General features: G+C 30.9%; 1 long non-coding RNA gene across 1 annotated transcript; it reads left to right on the top strand.

The window, feature by feature from the left end:
- Window positions 1-903: 903 nt before the first annotated feature.
- LOC143085217 (uncharacterized) lies at window positions 904-11580 on the top strand. Its single transcript, XR_012981275.1, has 4 exons — window positions 904-1033; window positions 2788-2910; window positions 4235-4326; window positions 11485-11580. It is a non-coding gene; the product is annotated as an uncharacterized LOC143085217 (long non-coding RNA).
- The last annotated feature ends 10564 nt before the right edge of the window (window positions 11581-22144 follow it).

Genomic DNA, 22144 nt, shown 5'->3' with positions numbered 1-22144 from the left:
TGTATTCAAGAGCCTGCGTACTTTATAATACTTTTCTTATAAACGGTTGCTGCCAACGACGGCGTCATTAAAACAAGAAAACGAAATCATCGTGGGGAAGTCATCCCTTGACATTTGTATTGACGCTTTCATGATTTCGGTTGACCAGCAAAAGAATGGATAACAACTGTCATATCCCTTTTTTAAAGGAGAAAACTAAGACACGGTCACTTCAACGTCGCGGATTTCTATAACAGTCAGTGCTAGTTGTATTTCAGTACGAAACTTAACAATACAAGACTTAACATATCTTACAAAGTAACACTAGATGAAAACACTCCTACCTACTTGATTTGTGAGTTGCGACTAAGTATTTAGGTCGTTTTGAAGTTAAATATTGAAAGCAAAGCAGTTCTGACAATTCAAAAATTAGTTTCTACATAACATAATTTGGCATGTTCACATTGGTACGGTAAGGTTGGTGATCATATTCTCAATGTTGTCATATATCACAAATATATGTTATTGTGGATTAACCTTCAAGATGAAGATTGTTTCGTTATATTCTCTATTGGTAAGCTTAACTGTGTTATTGTCTACTCATTTTTGCTTTGTTAGGTATTTTTATTTCATAGCAATCAAAAGCAAGAGCGGGGATAAAGATAAGCGAGCATTTTCATTTTTATATTTATGCAAAAGTCAAAGTTGAGACGTTCGATGGCTGTAGCTTTATTTTGTTTTTCATTTTTGAAATTGTTTTTATAAATTAGTGGTTAAGATTATGACACTAGACCGAAAAGAATTTTAGTATTATTGTTGTTTTTTTTTTTGTTTAAAAAAAAAAAAAGAGTTTTACATGGTTTTAAAATTCTCATTCAAAATCATGTTTGCTTTAAGTCATCATGTCTATCTAATTCCAGACGAGGCGTATTACTTTGTCGGAACAGTAACACATCAGAATGGATTTACATTATCAAGTCAGGGAGTTGTCGAGTCCTTACAGAGCTACATGATACAAAGCCATTACCTAAGCTACACTTGGAAAAGGTCAAAGGTAACTGTTATATAATTCTACGACTGGTTATCCCACGAAGCAATATTGCTGCCTTGGATTTAGTACGTAACTGTTTCTAGATGAAATGTACGAATTTTCTACGTAGTACATTCAACAACAGGCACACATTGAATTCTAGCACACAAGTGACCGTTCTTAACTGATATACGTAATATATGTCAAACTAGTGTATCGTTCTTAAATTTCTATTTATATCCTATCAAAATGTTTTCATCATATTGTACATGTATGAATTAGACACAGCAGGTCAGCGATATCCGAATCTTAATAAATATATGTAAAATATACAAGTGAAGTAAAAGTAAAACCTTTCTCATAACATATGAAACAAGTCTTAAATAATGACTCAAAATAAACGCAAGGTACGTACGTTTTGTAAATTTCGGATCTAAAAAAATAGTTTAAACTCGCCTGTCCAAATTGTTGTTTTATCTATTATACGTGTGCACAATCCACTCATTTCATGAGAATAAAGTAATGTGTTATAATACCACTGGATGACCACCGTTACGCATAAGGAATACAACATCCCAAGACTATGGACAGATCATGTTTAGAGTATTGGCGGGAAAATAAAATTTACAATTGGTGCTCGATTTCATCTTGTATCATGGTTTGATTGTAATGTACCTTCATGTATACCAATTCACCAAACTTAACATTCACATATTTAATCATATGATTGGAACCAAAATTTCTAAAAATAATAAAATAATCACATATCTGGAGCATCTGCGACCAACATCAGTTCTTGATAAATTGTGATGCTCAGTCTTCGATTTATAACTTTATGTTTTGTATACTATTTTTTTTGTGTGATTGTGATTGTTTTTTTTTATATATTTTTGTCACTGTTGTTTTACTTTTTGTCGAATTTGAATATACCTTCAGCTTCTGTCGCCTCTTGGTCTCTTATACTGTTGGTTGCATGCAACCAGTTTTCTCCCTTCAAAACATGTGTTCTAAAAAAAAAAAATTTTCGCTACGATAACGTACTTTAGATTAATATAACTAAAATGTCTATCAAACCATTCCATAATGCATTGATGTAAAGATATCATAAGTAATGACTATGTAACTAAATCCTAATTGAAAAACATTTAAATATCATAATGCGTTTATTTATTACTCAACATCGTATAAATTAGGTATATTTGTCTTTAATGCATTGCCATTATTTGTTTCTAATGAACAGTCTTTGAATAGCGGTTTCTATATGCGTTTAATATTTTGAAACGTCAATTAGCGACCAATATATCGATCCGTAAACCCTTTAACTTATTCATTGATCATCTTTTTAATAGGAAATATATGGTGAAATATGTGCCTGTCCAAAGTCAGAAGACTTGTTTATTGATGTGTTACATATATGTTTTTCGTTCATTTTTGGTATAGGAATTAAGCCGTTAGCTTTCTCGTTTGAATTGTTTCACACTTGTCATTTCGGGGCCTTTTATAGCGCTGACTATGGTTTTGCTCATTGTTGAAGGCTGTACGGTGACCTATAGTTGCTAATTTCTATGTCATTTTTTCTCTTTGTGGAGAGTTGTCTCATTAGCAATCCTTCCACCTGTTTTTTTATATTGACATCTCAAAAGTGATATTCTGATAGTCATCATTTGCATTTGTGAATACAATTAACCTTTATTTAGAAATTAAATTAACTTTTTTCTTTTAATATTCTGGTGCAAAATAATGATTTTTTCATGAGTTATAATTTTTTTACATTTTAGTTCCACGTTTAGATAGTGTAAAAACTCTTTCAAAACAAGTCAAACCAATATATTACAAAAAGAAGTCAAACAGATGCTCATCGGAGAATATAGTCAAGATATTACGAGGGCCTTTATGCGTGGGTATGTACTTTATCTAAAATTAAATTATAGGCTTATATATTTTCGAACTTACCATGCGCATAGTGTTTAGTCAACACTTTGCATGTTAAAAATGTCTTTACTCTATCAAATTAACTTACTTCCTTGTTTCTGTTGTAAAATAAATATTCATTTGTAATATGCATTGCACAACAAACTGGTATTTATCAAGCGAATAAGTCTCTCTAGGGTGTCATACAAACTACAAAATTAGACAGAGACGGGTTATTTTACGTCTGTTAAAGAGAAGAGTAACTATTAATAAAATGCAATTTGTAATTTGAATCTTCGTTATCTATAATTGTTTTGGCATTTATGTTCACGTATCAGAAAATATGACTTATATTGCCAAACAGACAACAGCAAATGTCATCTGACATATAACCGCATAATAAAGATAAACATTGCGGTCGTGGAGACTATTATTTTTGTTTACAGTTGTATGATATTTCAATTAAATTAAACATGAAATGTGCCAAATCCGACATACCTCTCTGCTTTTACCATTTGAACAAGACATTGAGATGTCATTTTGTCGCTAACTAAATAAGACTGATAAGCGTATAGTTATCAAATTGACCACCCTTTATTATACAAAATTCCCTTCAAATCATTTACGCTTCACGTAAAACATGTTCTTTTTCAAATATTTGATTTTGAGCGTTTCTGATGTAGGTAAATCTAGAAAAACGCTTCGGATGCATAACATTTAACAAGTGTAATTTTAATTTTTCATATGCAATAATAAGTTTACAATTTTTCTGAGGCTTGAATGGTTTTAACCTAGTAATTTTTGGGGCCCTTTATAGCTTGCTGTTTGATGTGAGCCAAGGCTCCGTGTTGCAGACCGTACTCTGACCTATAATGGTTAACTTTTACAAATTATGACTAGCATGGAGAGTTGTCTCATTGACACTCATACCATATCTTCCTATATCTATAGACTGCTTTGTATTGAATATGCATTTTACATGAGATTAAGATAGTATTCAAAAACATGCAAATTTAAAGAAGACGACATTTACCAAATGTACTTGTATTCACTAACGTTTTCTTATCGAAGATATTATGATTTTGGAAATCTCTTAACATTCACAAGAGATCCGTACATAACAAATTGTGTTTGGTATTTGTATTATGTAAATTGTTTTATCATGATAATAGAAAAAAAATAACAAATCTCTTTGCAATTTTTTTTTTCGGTGATGTTGTCATAAGCTTAAGTGATGTTTTAACACATTCATAGCAATTTAAGAACATTTCATCAATGGTTAAATGTAACATTTATATTGTTTATGAATTGAAGATAAGGCAAATATAGATGAACACAAAAGATATCTTGATGCGATTTATGAACTGCATAAACATAAGCTAAATAATGGAAGTAGACATAGAAAGGTGAGTGGAACTTCATAATTTACAAATGTTTGCATGTACTTTTTTTTATAGATCTTTTTGGTGTTCAAACTACAGTGCATACATACATTTTTACAAGCCATTGTTATACTATTGATATTATGCAAATAAGACATAGTAAAAATTTACAAGTTAGTGATGTGAATACTCAGTATATGATACGCCTTAAGAAGACTTTGGAATACATTATAACATATTCATATTAAAAATAAAATTAATTAAATAGCTTCCATAAATCCTCCCATCTGTTGACAAATGAGTCGTGTTTGTCTGTAGAAAGATGTAAATATTCTAATATCTCCATACGTCTTTTCAAAAATTTAAGACAAGCTTGCACATATATTAACAGTCTGTCTAATTGTGTATTCTTTACATAATTAATGTAATACGTTGCCTGTAGAATACAACTTACTAAGTTATCAGAATTCAATACACCAAAATTCACACTGTCTTTATTCAAAAATATTTTTACTCCAAAAACTAAATACCACAATTTAGAAAATTATCTCCAAATTGTTTTATTTCTGTACATTCAAACATTTTATGCTCTATAGTTTCTACTTCTTTACAACTTGCCCATTCATTAGTTAAGGAAAGTTTATATTTTTCAAGAAGATAATTATGTGAGACTTCTCTGTGCAACATTTTATATTGGAAAGCTAAATGCAGTTTGCTTTCTATGATACAAGCTAGAGAATAAATATTTTTTATTTTTCGTCACTAATTTCTGTACTAAAAATTTCTTTCCATCTTTGTTGTGAAATAGGAGAAACACTTCCCCGATCGATAAAAAGTGAATATACATCTTTAGCAAACTATGTACTGATAGGCATTTTTTTTTATTCTCATGCTGAAAAACGAATCCAAATGAGTTGCTGTAAGGTGATATGTGTTGTTGTAATAACAAATCTTTCCAGTCACGTGGTATAGCAAGCTTAATTAATAGAATGTCTACAAAAGTAACATTCAGGTTATATTTTTTGTAAATATCGTCATGAGACAAAAATTCTCATTTATCACCTACAATATAATTGATGAACCTTATGCCTTTCATGTACCAAGATATGTACCTACTCCTTCTATCAATTTTGAAAAACGGATTGAATAAAATAAATTCTTTTATAACATGAAATGCATTTAAAGGGATGAAACTACATTTGAAACGTTTTCAAACAGATACAACTTCTGTATAAAAAGGCGCTTTTAAATTTAAAAACTTAAATTCACATCTGCTCATAAATTAATTCTCTAAATCAAAAAGGGAAAACAATGCTTCCGAAACATGTACTTTTTACAATACTTAACGGAAATATATTTCGTAAACAACGCTACAAAATGTATGCGATCATGATCATAAAACATGTATTGCTGTATTTGATATCAAAATCAATTGAATATAAATAAATTCATCATAGATACCAGGACTAAATTTTGTATATACGCCAGACACGCGTTTCGTCTACAAAAGACTCATCAGTGACGCTCGAATCCAAAAAAGTTAAAAAGGCCAATAAAGTACGAAGTTGGAGAGCATTGAGGACCACAATTCCTAAACGTTTTGCCAAATCCAGCTAAGTTAATCTATGCCTGAGGTAGACAAGCCTTAGTTTGAGTAGATAAGAACCCGTGATTTGTACAAATATCAGCTATTTAAAATGAAACAAAAAAATTGCTCCAATTACGCCTTTCTCGAAAGATTTCCTTGAACTGATTTCTGGATAATTTTTTTGTTATTTTTCTTGTTTTTCCTAAAAAATTTATATAGAGGAACTTGTATATTAATCACTTTTACAAATAAAACCTATCAGTTGAAAGCCTTCTTTAAAGGAAAGAAAACGCTTTTGGCATTTAAAAAATAATCAGACTTTTCAGAAATGTGAAAACTGGAAACTCATTAATGATGCTTCTTTGTCTGCATGCTAGAAAGAGACTGATTAGTTAGGAAACTGTATGTCTTCAAGGCGCTAAACCGGTTAAACTTTTATTATACAATACCTTATTTTTATATATTATTTTTTTCATTTTTCAGTAATGGAATCTGTTATTTATTTTTAGGATAAAATCGCATTCAAAGAATAAAGAATATATATAAGAAAACATTTAACTAATCGAGACCATCCCATGTGAAAAAGAACCTAAATGTATCCCGCTCATAATGGTGTAAACGTTATTATTTTTTCGAAAGTTTTAAAGTTCAATTCAGCAAACTTTATTTTATTTTCAGTTTTTAAGAAAAACTAAACTTTGGAGTACATATTTCTGTATTTTGCCTTTTATATTTATAGAATAAAGGCAACAGTAGTATACCGCTGTTCAAAACTCATAAATCCATGGACAAAAAACAAAATCGGGGTAACAAACTAAAACCGAGGGAAACGCATTAAATATAAGAGGAGAACAACGACACAACACCGAAAAGCAACACACAAAACACCACGAGAATAACAAATATAACATCAAAACCAAATAAAGTTGTAGCCAAGGATAGCTTATTCATTATTAATTTGATCAGTTCAGCAACTGTTTTGTTTATGTTAATGATTTTATTTTGGCCTAGAGCATCACTGAAAGGAAATTATACATGTAGAATTGATTATATATATATATAGTAGTCACATTGGTACTGTTTATGAAATTCTTAATATTAGCAATAACGATTTTGTAAAAATATCCAAAATACTTCCGTTACTGATTCCCGTTCTGTTTTGTATAGATTAGTTGCAATTATCATGGACATTGCTAATCATAGACTATTCAAACCCGTATCAACTACATCCAAAAATGATGAAAAACGTATTTATTCTAAGGTAGAATTCGCCAATATAGGTTAAGATGCTGTAAATATTAGCAATATTTTCCATAAAAAAATCTGTACAAAAAGCTACACCTGTTTTGTCTGATACTTACACCAAGTCTATTGCATCAAAGATTTTCAACAACAAGAGAGTTTAAGTGGCCAAAGATGTGAAATCTAAGTCTCCTGGTTGCTCATGTGCATCGTCACAAATCAATTATAGTCCAGCTGGTCATGTTATTACTGGTGACCTTATCATCGCTACCAATGAACAACTAAGAGAGTTGTTAGCCAAGGGAAAAAAATATAGAATTACTAATCCCATCAACTGGCAACAGATCTTCAAGTTACACATGGATGCAGTTGAGGACTATGCAAGAAAATAGGTAAAGCGTGAACCAGACGAACCAGAACTGGACACTTTGTCTGAATGGATCAAAGCTATTAAATCATGCATTCAGAAGCCCATTCAAAAACTACGATGCAATATGAGCACAAGAGTTACTAACATTTAAAAAAAAATCCGGATGTTGTGGATGCTTTATCCTCTTTACATAACAAATATGTCGTTGTTCCAGCAGATGAAAACCTCCAATAATTTTGTCTTCATATGTAAAAATCATTATTTGCAATGTCTCACAACAGAGCTTAGAATGAATAGAACTACTGGTAACCCTACATATTCTTTAACATCATTTACCAAGGAAGAAATTTTACAAAATCACAAATCTGTCCCTCTTTTTTTTATCAACATCAAAGAAAACGAAGAAAATTTACCATCATTATACTGGATACAAAAGCTAAACAAACCTCAATATAAAGAACGATACATACATGTAACTGGGCCATCAAAATGTTTGACTAAACAGCTTTCTAACGTTCTGACTACTATTCTTTCTTCAGTTAAAGATGGGCTTTAAAAATATTGTGATGAGATATATTTTACCAGTGGTGTTATCCAGATGTGGATTCTCAAAAATTCGAAAGATCTACTGCTTAATCTTCGGTTACAATCTTTGCAATTTTGCAGCAACATAAATACTTTATTTTTCTACGCTCTACACTCTATTCCCCATGCCTAAATGAAAGATCGACTTCATCATCTCATTAAGCAGAGTTTTTTGCTATAAAAATGGGAATCGTAGATACATATTTCTTGTTTTGGGTCACAATAATTCATATTTTGTGAAGAACTACACTGAATCTATCGGAAAATATACTGAAGATGATATTATCAAAATGCTTGACTTTTTGATCGACAATATACATTGTATTTGTTGAGTTTGGAGGATTTATATTTAACAGAAAGTCGGTATTTAATTTGGTAGTAATTATGCACCCCTTCTGGTCGATTTGTTTTTGTACTCGTATGAAGTAGAATTTATTCAGAACCTTCTTAAAGACAAAAATAAAAAAGACCTTACGAAATTCTTCAATTTTAATTTCCGATATATTGATGATGTTCTATCATTGAATAACCCATATTTCAGCCAATACTTACATCTCATATATCCCAGTGAACTTGAAATTAAGGATACCACTGATACTAGAAGGACTGCTTCATACCTTGATCTTTTCCTCAATATTGACACAGATGGACGACTTCACACGAAAATCTATGATAAACGGGACGATTTCAACTTCACAATTATCAATTTCCTATTTCTCAGCAGTAACTACCCCTTCGTACGGTGTTTACATATCTCAGTTGATATGTTATTCTCATGTTTGTTCACACCATACGAACTTCATATACAGGTATGTGCTCTTTACGCAGAAACTGCTACAACAAAGTTATGAGGAGGACAGATTAGAAATGACACTCCGTTAATTTTACGGACACAATCACGTATTGGTTGATCCATACGATGTGTCTTAGACCAAACTAACTAAGGACATTTTTACCACGTGTTAGATTGTGGTTTGTCATTATGTCGTCTGAACTTTTAATTACAGAACGTGACTTATTCCCGATTGTGACTGTTTTGCTAAGTGTGAATTCGCATTGCTATAAGACGTTTCACTGTACTTTTCTATCCCAAATTCATGTATTTAGGTTGAAGTTATATTTGTTATTCTCATCGGATTTTGTCAAATGTCTAAACGTGTTTTCTGTTATATTCATGTGTTATGGTAAAGATAATTAATCCCCCCCTTCATTTATTAGATTTTAGATTTTAGTTTGGTTCATTGTAATATATACGATAAATTTGGTTTACAGTTTGATTAAGAAGAAACACCGACATAGCTAGATAATACAATTAATTATCTAATTACTACCACAATTTGATATTAATAAGTATTGTAATTTTTATTGTTATTAATAAATGTAATATCAGTATTACAAATCTAATCTTAAATCAATCCCAATTCTATCTTAATTTTGGGAAATATGTTTGGAAAATTCAAATGCAACGTCACTTCGTGTGTTTTTTTAGAATTTCAAATGTGACGTCACTTTGTGCGTTGAGGCTTTTGCTAACTCGGCTGTGTATTTTTATTCGCTGGATGAAGTTGTTTTATGTAATGTATCCGTTTTTATTCTGTAGTTATAAGTCACCACTTCGATTTCATTATGTATATCTATTATATAGTCATTTTATAAAATTTACTGTTTGCAAAAGTATAATTATTCTAAATGATAAGGATGTTCTTAACCCAGGCAGACAAATCTAGCCGTATTGGGCACAACTTTTGAGAACTTTTGGTCCTCAGTGCTCTTCAATTTTGTACTTGTTTTGGCTTTCGAACTGTTTTCATCTGAGCGTAACTGGTTAGTCTTGTGTTGACGAAACGCAGATCTGGCGTATCAAATTTTAAACCTGGTACCTTTTGTTAGCTATTATTCGTGTGTTTCTCTGTCTTATATGTTCTCCAATTTATTTGTATTGTAGTCCTGTCAAGTAATGTTGTCATTTTAATGTTATATTTAACATTGCCATAAAAACTGGCGGTTTGGCATGCCACAAAACCAGGTTCAATCCACCATTTTTCCTTAAAATGTCCTGTACCAAGTCAGGAAAATGGCCATTGTTATTTTATAGTTCGTTTCTGTGTGTGTTACATTTTGTTGTGTTTCTGTTGTGTCGTTGTTCTCCTCTTATGTGTGATGCAATTCCCTCAGTTTAAGTTTGTAACCCGGATTTGTTTTTTTCTCAATCGATTTATGAGTTTCGAAGAGCGGTATACTACTGTTGCCTTTATTTGTAAGCATAGCTATGATATGCACAACTTTCATCGAAAAATCTAACATGAACATACTGTAAACCAACTTAATTTCGAGATAAGAACATTTACGCGAACTCAAATCGTTAAAATTATGCGAACTTTGGTGTTTCTTTTTATAAATTTATCCACAAAATACAACTTGTATAAGTTATATAATTCAGTGATCGAAGTTCAAATTATGTCTATGATTAAACATGTTATTGAACATGTGAACCAATTGTGCCCACTCTGATCTTGTCGACTAGGACTAGTTTCTTTATTCACATGAGGTTGACTCATTACATGGATTTCATAGGAAGTATGAAACGAAATAGCGGTATCCTGTAACTCTACTTTTCGCTATATTGACCTCAACAAATTGGTGACTTTGTTACACTCATCTATCGCATCAAACTTGAGATAAATGATAAAACAGATACAGTTAAGTCTGCTTCATCTCTTGGCTTACATCTCTACATTTGCAATAAAAGTTGGTTGTAAACAAAGTTCATTCACAAAAAAGATAATTTCGGTGGTTTTCAAATTCTATGTAGCAACATTCCATCAACGACTGCTTTCGAATTATGTATCTCCCAGTCGATATGATTTTCTCCGGCTTATTACCTTTCACGCTTACCTTTTGTCTCACGAGGAAGCAATCAAACTAAGAATTTCATGTGATGAAGTAAAAATCATCTTTGAAAAATTTACAGTCGCCATCATGAGTTAGTTGACGGTTATGGAATATTTGGTTCTCACATGCCGACCAAAATGTTCTAATTGTCTTCATACCAATCCCGTCTGCGATTGTGACCTACCAAATTTAACCTCTTACTTGAGATCACCCCAATATTTTGGTGGGACCCATGTTGCTCAGACTTCAATTTTCTATGGTTTTGTATTGTGTTTGTCTTTATCTTTTCAGCTATGGCGTTGTCAGTTTTTTGTCTGAATTTGCCTTTGGCATCTGTGAGCCCTCTTTAATACATAAACAATCCTATCTTATCTGCTGTTGGTTTTCATGGATAAGAATTGATTCATTCTTTCAATTTTACTAATTTTTATGTAAATATGATGCTTTGTAATAATTAGGAAAACGTTCCTGGCTAATACAATATATTAATCGATAATTATTTCAGAATCTGAATCATCACAAAAATGAGAGCGCTTGCAGTTCTGCTTCTGCTCGATACACAAGTGTTTATGTTCATATACAGACTTTAGGACCAAGGGATGTATATGTAAGTACTCTCAGGAAAGTATCTCAAAGCTTCTCATGTTCATGTCACTATGGGTAGTTTTTAGATATAAACCATTCAAGTGAAACAGATTTATTTGAAACTTGATTGGAAATTCCTTGACCAAAGCACATTTATTATGAAACCTAAACAACCATAGAATTAGAAGCCAAATAAAGAAGCTTTTATATTTTCTGACCTTTTTTTTAACGTTTTCACGAAAATCAAGAGCATTGATTTAATAAATGGCGCGTTTTACTCGGATAAAAAAAATGAATACGGAATTGTATGAAACCTCCATGTTATGTATTCTTACTTTTTGGCTGAATGAACTTTAACAGATCAATGAATTAAATTATTTTGCAGGTTCAATTTTTCTTATCATACTTTCTAAAATGAAATTTAAAAAAAAACACGTATAAACCTTGTTTCGAAAATCAAATATAACATCTTATTTATATGTGTACATGTTATCATTTCACGAATTTAACATATATCACTTGAAACAGAAATTCAGTATTGACTTGATTTTTGACGCTTGTACGATTAAATCTAGCCGAATTGGTTATACTATGCAAAGGAGGACCCAAAATGATAGAACAGTGGTATTTGAATTTTTTGAAACAATTAATAACAAACTTGATTTTATCTTGGGGTTTAGAACATATAGCTTTTGGAAAGTTTGCAAAAACCACAAGCACAACATTGGTATCTGATGGAGCAGAGTGTATACTTATTAACAAGAAATTTTTAATGCAGCATCTCACTGACGATGAAGTGAAGAAACTTCGAAACAACGTAAGTCAAATGATACTTCTAAAATATATATATTTAAAATTACTTACTTTTTCAATGACATATGTAGAAAGAACGACAACTTGATATATTTATATATACGAGTTTCTGTTCCTTTGCCATGGTTTGATCGAATATGTGTTGTAACTGTCTAACGCATTACTTCCGTAGATACTTTTCATATATCAAAATATAAATGATTCATTTATCAGATAATAGTTTCTAAATATTTTTTTTTAAAACGTGTTTATTTCAACATAATATACATCTACGCTGTCAGTATGCATGTATTTAGTTAAAACTATGAATTTGTTGGTGGGTTTTGATCCTTACATACAAACAGTACATTGTTTTAATCTTACTGATAACTATCTACATATAATTTTACAAGGTGTTATATATTGACACACAAGACAGTTAAATATAAATAGCAACGCGACGATCAAAACCATTAGTTAAAAAGAATGCCAAATTATACTACTCACACAACTGAGATTAAAGAAATATGAACCTCTCCAAAAAACCGTGATTAATTCTGGTACGACGATAAACTGTTTTATTGGTAACATATTTAAAAGTGTTACTCATAGCCAAGGTCCCTCTTGCCAAAACAACAGAACAAATGAGTTAATTAGTAGATGTTTACTTGAAGAGATTATCGAGTCAATAAAGCATCTTATATTAGGTTCGGTGTGATCAAATAGTTTGGCACTGAGCACCACTTTCGAAATAGTTATCAAAAGTACCAGGATTATAATTTTATACGCCAGACGCGCGTTTCGTCTACATATGACTCATCAGTGACGCTCAGATCAAAATACATTTGAAGTTAAAAAAAACCCAAACAAATACAAAGTTGAAGAGCATTGAGGACCCAAAATTCCAAAAAGTTGTGCCAAATACAGCTAAGGTAATCTTCTCCTGGGGTAAGAAAATCCTTAGTTTTTCGAAAAATTCAAAGTTTTGTAAACAGAAAATTTATAAAATGACCATATAATTGATATTCATGTCAACACCGAAGTGCTGACTACTGGGCTGGTGATACCTTTGGGGACGAAACGTCCACCAGCAGTGGCATTGACCCAGTGGGGTAAATAGTTATCAAAAGTACCAGGATTATAATTTTATACGCCAGACGCGCGTTTTGTCTACATAAGACTCATCAGTGACGCTCAGATCAAAATAGTTAAAAAGCCAAACAAATACAAAGTTGAAGAGCATTGAGGACTCAAAATTCCAAAATCGTTGTGCCAAATACAGCTAAGGTAATCCACTCCTGGGGTAAGAAAATCCTTAGTTTTTCGAAAAATTCAAATTTTGTAAACAGAAAATTTATAAAATGACCATATAATTGATATTCGTGTCAACACCGAAGTGCTGACTACGGAAACATCTTAATTGTCAAAATATGCGTCCTGAGTTAGAAATCAGATTACCGTATATGTTTGTCAAACAATACATGTGTGATTAAAATTATCAGAGAACAAATGAAACACTTCATTTTGTGTAACTTCACTATAAACCTTGCAGATAACTCTGATGCCCTCAAATATAGCATTGGAATTGGGCGCTCTTATTAATAAGTTAATGTCAATGTGAAAGTAGAATTAACAATCAGAATTGTGTTTTAAACAAAACTAAAAATAGAAAAACAAAATAAAAAAATTAAACAATGGTAATGTACATTTACATTTTTAAAACGGTTTATATATGCTTTAAACTCAAAAATGTTTTTTTCATTTAATTATCTAGTCTTTTAACATGGTAGGCATATTATTTTCATCATATCAAACTATCGAATAATATATGAAATGCTTACTCCGGGTTTGTTTTCCTGTTTTGATTATTGATTGTTTGAATAATGTATTTCTTACACTATAGTTTTATTTTATTTTAGATACAACCCCTACCTTCGGAAGAGCATCTTCAACAGAAACTACAGGACACTACAAACTGGTTGGCATATAAAACACTGACAATAAATAATCAAGTGTTTAACAACAAAATACGAAATGACTGTTTGGTTTGATCATTGTTTAACATTTCTGACCATAATAATCAATTTAGCTAAAAAGACATGAGCACATTAATTCAAATGCATTAACGGATAAAACTGACCTGAATAACCTGTCCACTTCTTATTTATTCTTAATAAACTTAAAGAAACCAACAATCAATCTTACATTTGTATTTACTAATTTACAAATGTTTCAAAGGTCATGGTAACCATGTCACAAGTGACCTTGGTAGTGTCCACACTATATCGGAAATTGATTTGAAGATAAATTTACAATTTTCCTTCGCAATAATTCAAACTTACAATGAGGTTAATACGTAGCTATCAATTGAAAAGGTATTCTAGAGCATGCGTACTTTATAATACTTTTCTTATAAACGGTTGCTACCAACGACGGCGTCCTTAAAAAAAGATACGAAATCATCAGGGAAAGTCATCCCTTTGACATGTGTATTGACGCCTTCATGATTTTGATTGACCAGCATGGAAATGTTCTCTTATATATATATATCAATATTTTAGCAATTATTTTGTCGTCCTTTTGCTGTCTTTTTGCTGTATATGTTGTTTCTAATATTTTTTAGTCTTGCGGTATCGGGGGTGTTTCAAATACAAAAAAATGTACATATTTTCATTACAAATGTCAAAATTCAGTAGACATAAGTTATGTATAAGTGAGAGGTTTAGTGTTGAAAAAGATATCATAGAGTGCAACTTTGTAAAGGTACACCTACCATTCTGATATAATAAGTTACCTTAATATTGATGAATTTAAAAACAAATTACGATGGTGTCACTAGGCAAGTAGTTAAACTTCCATAATAGATGGATTCATTCCCGGTTATGAAAAGGTCCCGTGTTTTGTTTATCTTAAGTTTTCTGTGTAGCGTTTGATGGACTTGCTTACTTTACGTCTTTTTGTGAGTGTCAATTTATTCTTTTATTCTTTGTAATTGGCTTGTTGTATATGATTTTGACTCTGTTCAAAATTGTAAATGTCATGGATTATAAGACGAATAGCAAACGATGAACAAGACAAATATTCGAACGATTTATTGTTTAGAAGAGATGCCAAGTATGATAGAAATTTTTTTACTTATTTCTATACACCATTAAATCCTCCATGACATAAATGTGGTTGCAACAGTTGACTTGCATACACTATTGTTGTACATGCATATCATGTAATGGACGTGGTTAGATGAGTTCTATTTTTACCATGCACTTAGTACCCACCGACACTTACAGGAAATCCTAAATAATAATATGTCATGCTCGAATTTCGAACAAAGATAAAGAACTTGAATACGACCTTTTTATAAGGTACAAATATTACATGATTTATTAAGATGTTTTTTACAACCATTCTACGACATCTCTTTCAAAAATAACTAACAACTTATCATAATGTTAATTTCACAATCTATTTAAAAATACCTACCCTAGGTAAGGTTGGTCAAAGGAACGTCCTAAGATATCGGTTAATCTTAACAGTTCATTAAGTTCCTAGGCTTGTGCATTTCTGATAAGAAATGATCGAAAATAGGATTAACAAGATGTATGTTTAATTGTTTATACTGAAAACATATGTGTACGTTTGCACTCATGTAAGGATTCAATGTGTGAATAGCGATCTGAGTAAAAACTATTCACAAATTCCGATAGCAGGTGTCAAACGTCACTTCAACAAAACGGCAGTTATATTTTATAAAAATCATTTAATATAACAATAAGGATATGTATAATTATCAATGAGACAACTACCACCAAAGTTCAAATTAAGTGGATACAAGCAATAACTGCAGGCAACCATGCGACCTTCAACAGTGAGAAAAACCTATACCGTATAGTCGGCTATAAAAGGGCCCGTCATAATAAATATGGAACAATTCATTTGAGAAACTGTCAGTCTTATTTATAACAAAATCTTTGAGGGAAAAATAAATACGACCGACAAGAATCAACAACAAACACTGAACCACATGTTCTCAAGTTGGGAAAGGTGGGTTTGGACATATTTGTGATAGCTCAAACTCTCCATATCTTGGACATTTTTGTTGCAATACCAATATAACTGAATAAACATCCTTGGACAGTGTACTTGTAGTAAATGAGTAATCATAGATGTGGTTAAACATTAATCAACAACAAACACTGAACCACATGTTCTCAAGTTGGGAAAGGTGGGTTTGGACATATTTGTGATAGCTCAAACTCTCCATATCTTGGACATTTTTGTTGCAATACCAATATAACTGAATAAACGTCCTTGGACAGTGTACTTGTAGTAAATGAGTAATCATAGATGTGGTTAAACATTATCTTCTTATGTTTTGCATATATGTTCCAATTTTGATTATATGCATTCAAGTTGCATGGGGTTATCTTGAATAAACACTTCGACTTCAAAGTTTTATTCGATTGACAAAGTTTCCGTATGGAACTTGAAATACATGATTAGTTGTGATTTCTAGCCATCAATCACACAATATTTGAACGATTTCCGCATACTTTCCACTCCAGTTTTCCCTCTATAACTTCAAGAACATAAATTCTACACGAAATTATAGTAAGTTTGATGTAAAGTAGCATTGTCATGGTCAACATTTGAAAACATTTGAATGTAGCACTCGGGCCCTTTGACAATGACTCTAATAGCGAAAGAAAACAACAAAGATATTTTAATAAGTTTAATCAATTTATTGAAAAGGTTCGACACAAGAAGTATTTTCCGTTCAGCACAGAGTTTTTGATTAGATTTCGTTAAGCTTTGGTTAAGAGTACAAACATGAACACTATCAGAACAATAAAGCAAAATATAAAAACCTCGCCGTATCTCTTAAATATTTAGGCTTAGTTCACTAGTTATCGGATAACAAAATAAAACAAAAAAAAAAAAAAAAAAAACAGCAAAAAACCCGCTAGATTGCAGAACAATTCTGAATCAGGCAGCAAATAATACTTATGCAATTTGAAGTTTTCGTTACGATGAAAAAGTTCTACAAAAGATCCGAAAGATACCAGTGGGAGATTCTAACTCATAAGTTCTGAAAATCTCACGGCTAGAAAAGACCAAACAGATAAATTTTAGTACTCAACACACCAATTTATGATTATTTTTCGATATTTTACACCTTTATTTCCTTAATGTTACCGCTTTCTGGTCGGTTACTAAATGTTTATATTTTCCCATCTATTTCTGTTTAACCATTATGTGCTTGTTTACTCAAATGTCTAAAAATATACCGTTTAAGTCGCACACGAGCACTTAGATGCTGTATGTATCGGAAATAATATTTGAAAATAACTATGTATTCCTGACGTTTACTGGTATTTCATCAATAATGTGTCTGAGTGTCTAATTAAGCAATCGCTTTGAAAGATGGCAATACGTAACTGTTTCAAACGATTTAAATGTCAAATAAACTTTAAAAGAACACTCGAGTATTAAAATTTTGTTTGTAAAATAAAAATGAAGGACGATTAATAGAAATTACACATAATTACCAATGAAAGTAAAAATAAAATTATTTGAATACTATTTACCACATTTAATTAAACGCAATTATAAAATAGAAATATATGTTTTAATTTATAGCAGTTACAGTGAAAAAAATAATGAAAAAGGTTTTAATGAATTAATGAATAAAGGCAACCGAAGTATACCGCTGTTCGACAGTCATAAATCGATTGATAGAAAACCAATCCGGGTTACAAACTAAAACTGAGGGAAACACATGAAATATGAGAGGAAAACAACAAAACAACAGAAACAATGAAGTGCAACAGAAAACCAAACGTCAAAACAACACTCAAAGAAACGAACTATAATATAACAACTGCCGTTTTCCTGACATGGTACAAGACATTTTAAGAAAACATACTGGTTTGAACCTGGTTTTGTGACTAGCTGAACATCGCGCCTTTATGGCAATGTTAAATATAACACTGAAATGACAACATTACATGACAGGACAAAAAAAAAAAAACAATTCAGGACAGAAAAATAAACAATACAATACAATAGTGAAATATTTTACCTGAATACTTTTTTAGGTCAAAAAAGCAATTAAAAATTCCTTTTAGAAACAGTTGTCGTTCTGTGCTTATTTACAATTCACGAATGACATTTTGTTTAAATACATTATATACATAGGTCAAATGTATGTTTTCATTAGTGCTTATGTCATTCCTTCAGTAGTCCATGATTCCTTTACATTTTCATCGATTCATCTACATTTGTATTCATTTATGTCACTTATTAGATATGCAATTATTTGTTCTATTTATTCGTCATTTTGTGGTTTACTTAATCACATTTATAGACAATAATCGTATAATTCCTATTATGATTATGTCATAGTTTATAGACTGGGTTATAGAAACATGGTTCCAATGAGAAAACCTTGTTAAGTTGAGCGTCCGATGACAGTGCGACAGGCATACATATGCAGCCACGTCGGACTGAAATTGGGACTGCTTACTAAAAATTGGTCATATGATAATCTAGTCACAATGATTGTTAAAAGAAAGTCTTGATCAAAGTTTGAACAGATAACATATATTAGCAATTGGATTTTCAACTGCGTTTCACAGTCCTCACGCTGTATTTACTTTGCATGTCTTACTTATAAAATCTAGTTGCAACGCTTTTTTTCAAATTAAAGAGAGTGACACTTTAGTTTTATTGACTAACTATTCCCTGTATGTACCGTCAAGTACTTGTTCACATCACATTTATATAAAAAGGACTAACATTATTGCATGCAATAAAGTAATTACAAGCAAGCTATAATAATAAATATATTATCACAATTGGTACGAAACTATTCCCAAGTTATATGTACTCAATATATTTCGTCGCGTTGACTTTTATTTTTATTGTTATGTCGAGACATACAAATTGCCAATCAAAGTCACATTTTAATGTGATTAATCATTATCTTAAAGATGTAACGGGTTTTTTTTAAAGTGTCGAGACATACAAATTGCCAATCAAAGTCACATTTTAATGAGTCACATTTTAATGTGATTAATCATTATCTTAAAGATGTAACGTGTTATTTGAAGTACTAATTTATAATTGAGAACCAGCATTTTTAAATTGCATAAAGAATAAACACGATAGTAGTTTGGACAGTAAACCTCTATTTAATTATTTTAGCCGCTGGACAGCAATCTTTGTTATGTTTTTTTTTCATGCTTGATAAATCATTAAAAATTTCAAAATATTTCTTTGATTTAAAACTAGACCGACGAACGAATGCTAAAGTTGGAAAAAAAGCTATTTACATTTCTTCTTTCAGATTTAAAATCGTATTCATTTCTTTTTCCCTTATTGATTATATATATATATACATGTATATGCAATGTACTATTACAACATATGATTGAACATTTGTAATAGGCAAACAATAATACCCGTACAATTAACAGATGTCTTTGAACAACTTGAGAATTCAAATTAGGCAGATTTTTTCACTCCTTATTAATGTACACAATTTGTTAATTCTGACACCCACAATTGAACAAAGTTAGATTTTTGTGGCGTCGGAACTGCATTTACAACATTAAGGTAAGGGTATTTAATGTCATAACTCAATTTTGAACAATGATTATCTACAAAAACATAACGGTTACTACATGGAATAGCTCACATATAAAATGATCACAAAAATTTAGAAAAAAATTAGCTTTGAATGAGAAACAGGATAATAACATCAACATGTTAACAATGTTTTGGGTATTGTAGCCCAGATTAATGAAGTAGTAAATCTTACTTATGTGTCAATATTTATGAACTGAAAACTCACATAATTTATTTTAAGAAAGGACACGTCAACGGGCTGACTGATTACGTGCAGATAATTTTCCAAAGGGAATTTTAAAATGTAAATGATTCTTAGAAACAGCCGTGTTCATATAAAATTATGGCTTGGTTAACCATTATGACTTATCATGCCGTTCAATCTTTTAAACTTTAGAACTACTATAAATGAAACTTAATCTGAAGTTTACAATTTAATTTTACTTTTGAATAGCTCAAAATAATAATCCTGTCTATGTCTGAACAATACTGTTGTTTATTTATACATATATATTGTAATGACCTAAACATAAAGTTGGATGACGGATACCAAATCATAATAATAAACATATGACAAAAGGCTCTATGCGTTCTTTATCCAAAACTTACATCATAACGGTCCTTATTTTTTTTCTGGGAAAAGGACACTATATAGTCGATTAGTCAAGTTGTTTGACTAAACACCTGTTCTCATTTTATAGAGCATTCGCAAAAAATAAGCGAGTCATTGCGATCCCCCATTCCTTAATCGCCAAAATTTAGATTTAGTTTGTGGTTAATGTATTTAGACATCAATAACCTTTTGAAACTGTCCTGGAAATTATGAAACAAGGACGGAAGTTTTTAATAATGAAAATACAAAATTCTAATTCAAATTTTGTAAATATATTTTGCATCAAGTTTTCGTTTTTATTATATCTTTATTTAAATTGTGTACACCAGATGCGCGACTCGTCTGCAAAAGATGCATGACTGGCGCTTTAATCGACAAACTTTAAGACCCAAAATTTTACGACATGGACTTATCGTAGTCAAATTACCTTAAGATAAAGTTAGTGTTTCGACATCAATATCATTGTCGAATCTTCAAAGGATTTTAAGAAAGTTAGCAAAAAGCATTTTTTTTACAATAACGAGACTCATATTCATTGTCTGAATTAAATTTGAAATATACAAGAACTCATCTGCGACATCTAGGGTCCATGACTGAACTAAAGTGTCTAATCAGGTCGAAAGCCTTATTTTTTAGCCTTATTTTTTTAGCCTGGATTATTAGTATAGGTAATGTCATTAAATAAATTCGTGCTGGTTAAAAGATGCACTGTTTTCTATGCTGTCAAAATATTTTTGTTGGAATCCGCCGACCTTGTGCTTTCGGTATTATCAATTTCTTGACCAATAAAGAAACCGTACTGGTGTTATTTTGATCACCATGTTTCTATATTAGTTACATAAAAAGTTGAATTTTTTTATTCGCCGTTTTTTATGTCGGCTTAAAACTTAGAAACTATACTTTAGTTTAGGTCTAGACATTTAGTATTCGTATTGTCATCTTATAAAGTCATGCTAATAAAAATATACTACAAAAGGAAACTGAATGTAGTAGTTTCAAGTTTAGGTGTGATTACAGTTCTTGATACTTAAGCTGTGTTAGGTTCTTTATTTTATCTAATTTGTCTTGTGCGATGATTACAAGTAATTGAAATCAACAACATGTGACATGTTTGTACATACAAGTACAAGTTATTAATCTATAACAGGCCTATACCGATTTTTTTAAAGAGGGAAAAAATATAATCTTGAAACAACAAATCAAATTTAGAAGCAGTGTTTGCCTAATAACACTTCCTGATTGGTTTATTTCAAACTTGATTAAACGATTGTCAACGATTAGATACAAGTATTGTTATCAACATAAAATAAATGCTTTCATTTATTCAACATTTATCTTAATTTGGATAAGCTTTCGTTATTTAAGTAGTTGCATAGTTTGCATGTATAAATGTTAACCAACACACGTATGATAAAGTTATAGATTTTTAAAGGATTCATTCGACAAAAAAATATTATGGATATAAACACGAAAAGAAAAAATCAAATGGATGCACTTTTGTGATATACAGTATGATTTTACTACATCATAGTGATGTTTGGGGATTGTA

This window comes from Mytilus galloprovincialis, chromosome 8 (assembly GCF_965363235.1).
Source record: "Mytilus galloprovincialis chromosome 8, xbMytGall1.hap1.1, whole genome shotgun sequence".
NCBI lineage: Eukaryota > Metazoa > Mollusca > Bivalvia > Mytilida > Mytilidae > Mytilus > Mytilus galloprovincialis.
Note: the sequence above shows the minus strand (reverse complement) of the source record. Positions and strands in the feature narration are given on the sequence as shown.